The 12,343-nt window shown below is 40.5% G+C and overlaps 1 pseudogene; it reads right to left on the bottom strand.

The window, feature by feature from the left end:
* Positions 1-11,689: 11,689 nt before the first annotated feature.
* Positions 11,690-11,863, bottom strand: LOC134488750 (U2 spliceosomal RNA; annotated as a pseudogene).
* Between the last annotated feature and the right edge of the window lie 480 nt (positions 11,864-12,343).

Below are 12,343 nucleotides of genomic sequence, written 5' to 3'. Positions count from 1 at the left end.
GGTAGTGTTAGCACTCATGGTTTGTGCTTCTTGTCTGGACTATCTTGAAGGGCTGACAGGCTGCTACACTGGAAAGACTCCTTCGGTACCAGGCATGGTGAAGAAGGATGTTGCCCCAAACCTTCCAATCACACAATTGGGGTGTCTCACTCCTAGAGGAGCCTTGGTATCATCAGTGCTTTCCAGCTGTGTTTGAACCCTCCTCCTCAAAAATATACAGGGGTGCAAGCCATTGGAATTATTGTATTCAGTGAATAAAGTGACTGGAGGGATCTTCCTTTTCACTGACTATTAAAATGTCCAGGGCACAGTATTGTTTGGATCATCTATGTGACCAAGAGTATAATAATATGGGGCAATACTTACTTAATCCATTGATCCCTACCCAGCATGGGCTAAGTCAGAAGAGCTGCTTTCAGTCATGGCTTTTGAAATCACAGTCTGTCCTTTATAAAACCTGAAGTTGCAGCATTGGACGTGCAGTCCCAGAATTCTCCTTCTAGTAAAGAATATGGCATGTTTGGTCTTGGGCCAAACATACATTTTTAAATATATAGCAGGGACATGTTCATTTAAATATACATATGATCCTGATCTGAGATACAACAAAGGAGAAGTCTTGAACAAAAATCATGTGGAATTGTGTATTAGATCATCTGCATATCTAAGTACATAAGCCACCATGGACTACAGATATACCTGCATCTTAAAAAACATGCAGTTCACTGTGATTCTGGAGATTTCCATGACCTTAAAGTTGATTAAAGTTGAATGTTTTGACCTTTAGGTATTTTCCCTTGCATAGCTACTAAATCTCCAACTTCCTTTATAGCTGCTCTAGTCTGTGACAATCATGTCATTCAGAAAGACAGATTAAAACAGTCTGTTGGATTTCCCCTCCCTCCCATAGATAAATCATTTTATGAACATGGATTTACAATATTAGTTCACCATCTGTTGTAGAACTGTTTTTTTTTTTCCTTACAGTGTTCTTATTTCTTGAATTCACTTGTTATGCTATTTTAATCAGAGATTTTCTTCCTTATAAAGTGCCATAGAGATTAATGATGCCAGAACCTCCCAGAATCAGGTTTGGTAATCTGGTAAATCATCCTGGAGGAGGTCTATCTAATTGGTTGCTGCGGGTCAACACTGATTTGATGGCACATTATCAATCAATTTTGGTAAACCTTTAAGGAAGAAGACTTTTTGTTTCTTGAGCTGCCTTCCCGTGAAAAATCAGCTATCTTAAATATTGAATTATTTCAGATGTTCAAGAGGCTTTAAAGACTTGTTTGAGTCAGTGGTTTGAATCTGCTAAAGTAGCTGCAGATTAGTCAACATAATATTGCATGATTTAGACCAGGAACCTAAGTTAGATGCAGTTTTGTGTTGGAGGAAACTGAGGAAATAGGACAGATGAAACAACTGAGTTCTGATGAATTTTCTGATGAGTGCACACTTCTCAACTTTACTGCCCAGGCTTGCCTTAAAAGTCTCAACCAGCAGCAGAAGCTTCCTTGCATATGCTCATGCAAGATATATGATGTTAATGATATACTTGTGTGTGCACATTTGTGTGCCTTTGAGTCAGTATTGACTCCTAGCAACTGCCTGGATGAGTCCCTGCAGTTTTCTTGGCAAGTATTTTTGTAAGTGGTTTGCCCTTGCCTTCTTCCTAGGATTGGGAGAGAATGAGTGGTCCAAAGTCACCCAGCTGGTTTTGTGCTTAAGGTAGGAATAGAACTCACAGTTCCCCAGTTTCTAGCCTGGTTTCTTTAACCACTGCACCAAACTAGCTTTCAATGATACACTAGCATAAAGGAGAAGGGGAAGGGGAAGGAGGAAGAGGGGAGGAAGGGGAAGGGGAAGGGGAAGAAGAAGAAGAAGGAGGAGGAGGAGGAGGAGGAGGAGGAGGAGGAGGAGGAGGAGGGGAGGAGGAGGGGAGGAGGAAGAAATTTTATATGCTGCTTGACTCCCAATGACTGGGCAATTCACAAGTAAAAACATTAAAAGCAAGGAAAAAATACAATGATAGACAAAAATGAAGAATAAAAGATGGCACGGATGACAAAAACTGGACAGGAACGAACAAGAAATGAACCCACACAATCCAAAGGGGGCTTAACTCACCCTCGTCAACGACCTTGGCAAAGAACCAGGTCTTCAAGGCCCTTTGAAACATAAGCAGATTGGGGGCTGTCTGCATCTTGAGGGGAACCTCATTCCAGAGGACAGGTGCTGCTACAGAGAAGAGGTGCTTCTGAGGTCCCAACAGAGAATTTAACTTGCATGATATACGTACAGTACATGCAGATATTCTCTATTTAGTTGGAAATCTTAACTGGTACTAAGTCCCCCATGTGTTCAAGTCATTTGAATGTTACATTAACATGGCTTTAAGTAGAACTTTAGCTCAGTGTAGTTTATGTAGATATTATTATATTTGTACAGGAACAACATTTGAACATGATAGTTCTGATCATCAGTTGAAGTTGTAATGGTTTATCAGTGTTATTCCACAACTGCTTTGTTTGAAGAAATCCAATTGTGCATACTCTGATCTACTTCTCTTTTTTTTCCTCTTGCTGTGACCATTAGGCTTGTACAGTTTTTTTCAGTTTTGAGTTTAAAAATGTGTTTTGGAGCATGCAGGGGAGAGAACTTAGCACTTAATCTCTCTGCACTTCTTCAAAGCAGCCATACCTTTTCCTGGGGTTCACATGGCAACTGCAGAGAGCCATTGTTGATCCCATTCCCACAAAGTGGCTTCTGAAGGGGATGGTGGTCAGCATTAGCAAGATGGCAGACAGAACATTGTCATGCAAGCCCCATTCCCTTTTCTACATGCAGTGATGTTACACACACATTCAGGGGGGCTTACATCACAATACTTCATCCACCATCTTGCCAATTTTAACACCATACCACCCCACAGATGCCACTGTTTGCATGACACACTTAACTGGGTCAATGAAGTTAAGATTATCATAAGAATACTCAATGACCTACTCAGTTAATTTCAGTGGGATTAAATTTAACTCAAACCAGACCAGTCAAGCACAGGATTAAACTAACTCCACCTAGTCAGATGAGTCATAGAAATTCTGAAAATCAATCTGTTGATCAATCCATTGATCTTCCAAGAAAAAGAACTCCAGCCTTTTATAGAACTTAGAGAGCCAATTTGGTGTAGTGGCTAAGGTGCTGGACTAGAAACCAGGAGACTGAGAGTTCTAGTCCTCCTTTAGACATGAAAGCTGGCTGGGTGACCTTGGGTCAGTCACTCTCTATCAGCCCAACTCACCTCACAGGGTTGATATGGAGAAAATAGGAGGTGGGATCATTAGGTAAGTACACTGCCTTGAGTTACAAAAAATAAAGGCAGGACAAATCAAATAAATAAATTCACTGCCAAAGCCAGGGAGCACAGAACACACCTCCCAAACAGTGATTGATCAAGACTTTCCTACCACTGGCCAATGGGAAAGGGATTAGCAGTATCATGAAGCCTTTATGGTACTGTCCTGGCTTGTGGTATTTTGGCAATTCTTTAAAAAGTTGGTGGGAATCTGTTTTCCAAAATGGTGATTTGTTTTACCCCATTAGTATGACTATGTGCTGTCAAAAGACCCAGTAAAAAAATTAACTAGCTCAGTGGCTGATGGGGTTAAGCACATTGTGGGAAGAGAGTCAGTGAAGTGACTAGCAAAATAAAGGTGATTAAGGAGTAGAGGAGCATTGCTTATTTTTCTTAACAGAGAGTTAAGAATCCAGGATAACAAGGTTAGCCCATCCAATGACCATAGTAAGTTGTTTCCCTTTTTAAGTTGAAGAAATGAGGTGTGAAGATGTTAATGTAAAAATATCACCTTTTTTAAAATAAGGAAGCTATTTTGCCATCCCCTGAGAACACTTTTTCCTCATGGAACAACAGCTGCCATTGCTGTTTATATTTCATAGACTTGATATATGAAATTTTTTTCTAAACTGAAAATCTGCAAGACCCAGAAAAGACATGTGGCAATTTAGAAGGGATAATAGCTATCCTGGTCTCAACAGTATTTGTCATTTTAAAGAAATACAGACATGACAGACAGCTTAGCCATATCTCTGAATAGGTACCTGAAGAGAACCCAGATGGTTCACAGAAAAGCAGGACCAAGCCCCATGGTCACCAAGGGTGCCAAAACACAGAGGAGAAGCACATTCCGTAAGCCAACTTTTACGTTTGAATATTGATCATAGTTGTTGCAGGATGAAGCATGAAGTTTTCATGACTTGGCTGTGATGCTACTTTATTGTTTCAGCACAAGCCACTTGAGCGGCCTCATTCAGCTTGGCTGAAGCCGTTCTGACAGGGTGATGGGCTTCATTTTCTCCTGCTCTGAGCTTCTGAAAGACTTGGCCTAGAATGGGCAACCTAATATATAGGAACTGCCCTGTTGGACCATCATGGCAAAAGATTTGCCAGCATGGATGCTGGGCCTTAGGGAATAATAGCGATTTCCAAAATCAGTAGAGCTTATTCAGTTTGCAGTAGGCAAGCTCAGTTTAAAAGAATTTGCCAGCCTGGTTTTCTTTCCACTGAATGAGAAACTCTGGTTTTCAGTAATATTTAGGAGGAACGAACATGTGTCTCCATTTTTAACTGCTTGTTATACAGTAGAATCAGGGTTATGCCTACTTCAGCTAATTTCTTCTTCAGAGCCAACCTGAAGCCCTTCCTCTGTTCTGCTTTGTGCGTCCACTGTTGCTAATTACATTGCCCCGTGTTTCATTCTAGACCAGTCTGGGGCTTCTACACGGGAAGACTATTCACTAATTATTTTGCCTAACTAGCAAAATAGGCCTTCAGCAGCTAAAGTCCTGTCACAGTTCATAATCCAGTTAGATACTAATAAAGACAAGCATTAGCCATAACCTCTTCAGAGCTCCAGAGCACCTTAAAGGAGCCAAACTGGCAGTTCACCATATGTCCCTGCTGATTGCAACGTTTGCATTGACTGAGAAGTTTGGAACAAATTCAAAAATCAGCTTTACCAAACAGGACTTGAGAGTGTGATCAGATATTCAAGCTACAGTATCTACGGAATGACAGAAAAAAGTTTACATCAGTGCCATGCAGCCCCTAACTGTCCATTAAAACTTTTGTCTACAGTCATTCTGTACTTCCTCTTTCAATCAGTCCTGTTGTTTTCATGATGTGAAAAACTTCAGCAGGAAGGTTGAATTTCCTGAGTCAGTTAAAACAGGGCATTTTTGTTTGTTTTCTTTATTAAATATATATGTCCATCCAACTCAAATAATTGCAACTCTGGTCAACAAATTGGTTTTGCGACTTAGAATATTCTAATACCCAAGAAAGGAAGAAAGTAATTTCTCTAGTCCCAGAGAAAGTTCCAAGCCAAATCTATTTCCTGAGAGACTCTTGGGGACAAATTATTTCATCTGAGTTTAATCTCTTGATCCAATTTAACTAGCGGTTTGCATCATGACAATGTGATAAAAGGGACATAACAGATAAATTAGACATAACGTGATTTGTAATTGCATGGATGACTTTCTAGAAAAAAATTAATTGGCAATGTGACCTCTCCTCCCCCAGATCCAAGGAAAAATCCTGACAGAAGACATAGGGATTTTACCCTCTCTCCCGATTCCGCATGTAGAAGTGGTTCAGCTGCTTCTTCTGTATCTGCTACATGCATTACAGAAACTCCTATTCACACCAGTTGAACTTCTTTTAAAAACAGATAAGACCAGAGGAGCAGAGATCCAAATTAAGACAACAGTGTGGGGAAAAACCTAAAGCTCCACCCAGTTTGGAGACCTACAATTTATTTCTTTAATCCACAACCAAAATTGCAACTTGTGTGAAAGCGTCATCTGAAAGAGGTTGTCCAGAAGACAACGAAGTACTTTATTTGCTCGGAATTTGGCACTTTCATGAGAAATCATAGATAAGATACTTTGTTGCAGATACAAGAAACCCAAATTACCATGAATTCAGCTCCTACAAAAGCTAAAAATCTTGTTGTATATCTATGTCTGATATACAAGATTTAAATCCTGACTTTCCTCCTTCTGTCTTTTTGTTGTAATCCTTTCTCATGCTAGGCAGTTGGTTGTATCTGGCCTGGCTTTACAAAATGATCCTCTTTGGTCCCAGGTTCCTTGTTTCCCAGCCTGCTAGGTGCAGCCCTCATATCATGCCTAGTTGTGCTCTGAGAAATTTGGAATGATCTATTTCCACTTATCTGAACTAAGGACTGTCATGACTGGCTGAAACAAATTATTCAAAAAACTACTTTTCTTTGGGGGGCAGGATTAGTAAAAACAGTATGCTATTACATGACATCTTTCTTCACACAAACTTCTGGATGTGTGACAGGTATAGAGGCAGTCTGCAAGTGCTCACTCTTAACTTGGAGCAACTGGCCATATGTTTCTGTTGCATGCTCAGGATCTGGTTTTCACTACACATTTACTCAATATTTGCCCTAGTTTGTGCCAACCACATGGGCCAAGAGAGTTGTGCAATTGAGAGAATTAGCTTGTCATGTACAGCCTCTGTTGACTCAACCAATGTGGGATTTGGCTTTCAAAACAGGTGATTGGCAAGCACCTAATCTGCTTAGCCAGATCATGTAATTAGCAATGGAGCACATGGACATTTGCCCCAAATTAGGAACTGAACCACTTGCCAAAAGAAAAATATATGGTTAGCAGAGCCTACTTCAGAATCACAGCCATTACTATTTTCACATTTTTCTCTCGGCAATTCCTTTGCTCAGTGATCACACTGATCATTTTTGAAACTAAAATTCAAGATTTTTTCCCCTAACAGACTGACAACTTTTTTTTCCAGGAAAGTAGCAAGAGTTCTTAAGGTCCAACAAATGTAGAATACTATCATTCTAGTCATGCACACATCACCCCTTGTTTAGTTTATAAATATAAATCAGAGCTATAATAATAACAAAATGTAACTGTGGGAAAGTCAGCTGGTAATGGTTTTTGGAGGAATGTGTCTCTGTGAACATTTATGTCCATCAAATCTCTAAAACAGTCCTTCCAGCAAATCCACAAACAATTTCATCACTTTTTAATTATTTTTAATTCCATTTGCTCCAGAAGCTCTGTGTTTGGCCCTCTTAATCCCTTTTCTAAATAACCTTTTATTTCCATCAAATGTGCTCTGCACTTTCTCTGTCTCTTTTAATCACAACCATTACTTGCACTTTCTGTCCATATTCTTTGCAGTTGTATTTTTCTTCTGTAAACTTTATACTGTACAGTAGCCGTTTCTCTTCATATTTTTCAGCAGTCATTCTCTTATGCATTTTTTCTCATCCACATTCATTCTCTTTCACTTCAGCATTCTACCAAACACCATTTTTCATACTTACTAGCATGGCTCCACCAGCTTCTATGATGCTCTGTACAATCATCCCCTTAGCTTTGCTCCATGTTGCTTCCATATCCTCTTTCCTGCTATCCGCTTTCCATTTATTCTGTTGGAAGATTAATGTGTCTTCTGATTTCCTTTCATACAGGCCTCATGTTTTCTCTTCCTGATACTTTCATTCTTGTTCTTTTCACTCATTTTTTCTTTCATGTCTACTGTTTCCCAAGATTGATTTTGTCATTAGTCACTGTTATTTCACTAATTCTCTCCATCTTTCATCATAAACAAGCAAATCTATCCTGCTTTTATATTTAGAGCTACAGTTTTTCGATGTATATATATATATATGAATAGACTCATGCTTTGAAACGAACAGATCTTTTTCTAAGCAGTTCCCATAAAACAGTCACCATTCTCACTTATTCTTGGATTTCTGAATAGCCCAGTGACTTTTTCTGTATCCTCTCATCACTTTCCCACCCACCCATCTATTCATATCATCTAAAAGTATATTCCCCCCACCCCCTGGATTTCATTAATTCAGAATATTGCACATTTGTTTTCTAGAACGCATCTATAGTTCTTCCATTATTGCCATTCATGGGCACATAATATGCAATTATCATGAACCTATGATAATTTCATACCCACCCACACCAGTCTAGATGATACAAATTCATACTATTATACATTTTAGCTTTTTTATTCATAATTAAACCTAGACCCTTCAGCAAAGGATCGTTACCTTGTCGTGGTGCTGGAGCTTGAGCACCTCAATGATGCCATGAGCTAAACCGTGAAGGGCCACCCAAGACGGGAAGGTCATGACAGAGAGGTCAGACTAAATGCGATCCCTGGGGAAGGTAATGGCAACCCACCCCAGTATTCTTGCCGTGAAAACTAAATGGATCAGTACAACCAGAGATATGTCGGTATACCATCGGAAGGTGAGACCCCCAGGTCGGAAGATGGTCAAAATGCTACTGGGGAGGAACAGAGGATGAGCTCAACTAGCCCCAGACGTGATGACGCAGCTAGCTCAAAGCCGAAAGGACGGCTAGCGGCCGACGGTGCTGGTGGTGAACGGCGAATCCGATGTTCTAAGGATCAACACACCATTGGAACCTGGAATGTAAGATCTATGAGCCAGGGCAAATTGGATGTGGTTATTGGTGAGATGTCAAGATTAAAGATAGACATTCTGGGCGTCAGTGAACTGAAATGGACTGGAATGGGCCACTTCACATCAAATGACCACCAGATCTACTACTGTGGACAAGAGGACCACAGAAGAAATGGAGTAGCTTTCATAATTAATAGGAAAGTGGCTAAAGCAGTGCTTGGATACAACCCAAAAAACGACAGAATGATCTCAATTCGAATTCAGGGCAAGCCATCTAACATCACAGTGATCCAAATATACGCCCCAACCACAAATGCTGAAGAAGCTGAAGTAGAGCAGTTCTATGAGGATCTGCAGCACCTACTGGACAACACGCCTAAAAGAGATGTTATTTTCATCACAGGAGACTGGAATGCTAAGGTGGGCAGTCAAATGACACCTGGAATTACAGGTAAGTATGGCCTGGGAGAACAAAATGAAGCAGGACATAGGCTGATAGAATTTTGCCAAGACAATTCACTCTGCATAACAAACACTCTCTTCCAACAACCTAAGAGACGGCTTTATACATGGACTTCACCAGATGGACAACACCGAAATCAGATTGATTACATCCTTTGCAGCCAAAGGTGGCGGACATCTGTACAGTCGGTAAAAACAAGGCCTGGAGCTGACTGTAGTTCAGATCACGAACTTCTTCTTGCACAATTTAGGATCAGACTAAAGAGATTAGGGAAGACCCACAGATCAGCTAGATATGAGCTCACTAATATTCCTAAGGAATATGCAGTGGAGGTGAAGAATAGATTTAAGGGACTGGACTTAGTAGATAGGGTCCCGGAAGAACTCTGGACAGAAGTTGGCAGCATTGTTCAGGAGGCAGCAACAAAATACATCCCAAAGAAAGAGAAAACCAAGAAGGCAAAATGGCTGTCTGCTGAGACACTAGAAGTAGCCCAAGAAAGAAGGAAAGCAAAAGGCAACAGTGATAGGGGGAGATATGCCCAATTAAATGCAAAATTCCAGAGGTTAGCCAGAAGAGATAAGGAATTATTTTTAAACAAGCAATGTGCGGAAGTGGAAGAAGACAATAGAATAGGAAGGACAAGAGACCTCTTCCAGAAAATTAGAAACATCGGAGGTAAATTCCAGGCCAAAATGGGTATGATCAAAAACAAAGATGGCAAGGACCTAACAGAAGAAGAAGAGATCAAGAAAAGGTGGCAAGAATATACAGAAGACCTGTATAGGAAGGATAACAATATCGGGGATAGCTTTGATGGTGTGGTCAGTGAGCTAGAGCCAGACATCCTGAAGAGTGAGGTTGAATGGGCCTTAAGAAGCATTGCTAATAACAAGGCAACAGGAGACGACGGCATCCCAGCTGAACTGTTCAAAATCTTGCAAGATGATGCTGTCAAGGTAATGCATGCTATATGCCAGCAAATTTGGAAAACACAAGAATGGCCATCAGACTGGAAAAAATCAACTTATATCCCCATACCAAAAAAGGGAAACACTAAAGAATGTTCAAACTATCGAACAGTGGCACTCATTTCACATGCCAGTAAGGTAATGCTCAAGATCCTGCAAGGTAGACTTCAGCAGTTCATGGAGCGAGAATTGCCAGATGTACAAGCTGGGTTTAGAAAAGGCAGAGGAACTAGGGACCAAATTGCCAATATCCGCTGGATAATGGAAAAAGCCAGGGAGTTTCAGAAAAACATCTATTTCTGTTTTATTGACTATTCTAAAGCCTTTGACTGTGTGGACCATAACAAATTGTGGCAAGTTCTTAGTGGTATGGGGATACCAAGTCATCTTGTATGCCTCCTGAAGAATCTGTATAACGACCAAGTAGCAACAGTAAGAACAGACCACGGAACAACAGACTGGTTTAAGATTGGGAAAGGAGTACGGCAGGGCTGTATCCTCTCACCCTACCTATTCAACTTGTACGCAGAACACATCATGCGACAAGCTGGCCTTGAGGAATCCAAGGCTGGAGTTAAAATCTCTGGAAGAAACATTAACAATCTCAGATATGCAGATGATACCACTTTGATGGCTGAAAGTGAAGAGGAACTGAGGAGCCTTATGATGAAGGTGAAAGAAGAAAGTGCAAAAGCTGGTTTGCAGCTAAACCTCAAAAAAACCAAGATTATGGCAACCAGCTTGATTGATAACTGGCAAATAGAGGGAGAAAATGTAGAAGCAGTGAAAGACTTTGTATTCCTAGGTGCAAAGATTACTGCAGATGCTGACTGCAGTCAGGAAATCAGAAGACGCTTAATCCTTGGAAGAAGAGCAATGAAAAATCTCGATAAAATAGTTAAGAGCAGAGACATCACACTGACAACAAAGGTCCGCATAGTTAAAGCAATGGTGTTCCCCGTAGTAACATATGGCTGCGAGAGCTGGACCATAAGGAAGGCTGAGCGAAGGAAGATAGATGCTTTTGAACTGTGGTGTTGGAGGAAAATTCTGAGAGTGCCTTGGACTGCAAGAAGATCAAACCAGTCCATCCTCCAGGAAATAAAGCCAGACTGCTCACTTGAGGGAATGATATTAAAGGCCAAACTGAAATACTTTGGCCACATAATGAGAAGACAGGACACCCTGGAGAAGATGCTGATGCTAGGGAGAGTGGAAGGCAAAAGGAAGAGGGGCCGACCAAGGGCAAGGTGGATGGATGATATTCTAGAGGTGACGGAATCGTCCCTGAGGGAGCTGGGGGTGTTGACGACCGACAGGAAGCTCTGGCGTGGGCTGGTCCATGAAGTCACGAAGAGTCGGAAGCGACTAAACGAATAAACAACAACAAACCTAGACCATCACTCCCTGCTTATATTTATCAATTCTGCTCCATAAGAACACTTACCTTCATTCAGGTTGATCATATCCTTCCCCTTTCTATTTTACAGACATAAAACATATCTACCTGTCTTTCTTTCATTTCATTTGTTAAGTTTTATTTTTTACCATTTATACCTTTTACATTTCAAGTCACAATCCCCCACATACCACAGTTATCACAGCTGCCCATTATGGCTTTGGTCAACTTTTTAGGAAATTAGAGAAGGTATAGACTAGGTTGCCAGTCTTAATAATATCCTGGCCACAATAACATTCCCTGCTAATAGTACCAGTCACTTTTGGTATACTTTGGACAGCATGTCACATGGGCAGTCAAAGCTCAGCTTTACCCCAAGCATACTTATTCTATTCTATGAAAGCTAAGAGCTGTTCTATATGAACTTACAATAGCTGATGCTTTTATTGACAAGAAGCTACTACACTTGATCTTAGCCAAAAGGCTGAGAAGTGATATGGACAAGAAACTATTTTGCAAGCCAACACATGATTGCCTGCATGCCATTTGGTGGTATATCCAATGTACTGACACACTCTCAGGATACATGTATCTAATGTATAAAGTACTTCTAATCAGGTTAATGTATATCTGGCATGAGTTACCATTAGTAGACTTGTAAGTAATTTTCTTGTATACTGTAGAACCAGATTTTTGTGCCATTTGAGTAAGTCTTTTGCAGAAGAAAATAGCTCTTGATGTGGAGAACAGATGGCTAAACTGTGTTCTTGCTTCTGTCCAACCAGACCCATGTGATCAAAATTAGCAACTGTTTGTCTCTGCTAACAGTATAACTATTCTGCCAATCTTTGAAGGCCATAAGAACTGACATCACAATGGAACTCCTAAAAGAGCAGAAGGGCCATTCTGTGACTGCATAATTGTGACATTTTAAAAGGTAATACAGCAGGGTTCCCAAATAATGTAACAGTTCTTC

This window comes from Candoia aspera, chromosome 1, assembly GCF_035149785.1.
Source record: "Candoia aspera isolate rCanAsp1 chromosome 1, rCanAsp1.hap2, whole genome shotgun sequence".
NCBI classification, from domain to species: Eukaryota; Metazoa; Chordata; class Lepidosauria; order Squamata; family Boidae; genus Candoia; species Candoia aspera.
The sequence above is the reverse complement of the archived record's forward strand: the minus strand, read 5'-3'. Positions and strand labels throughout refer to the sequence as shown.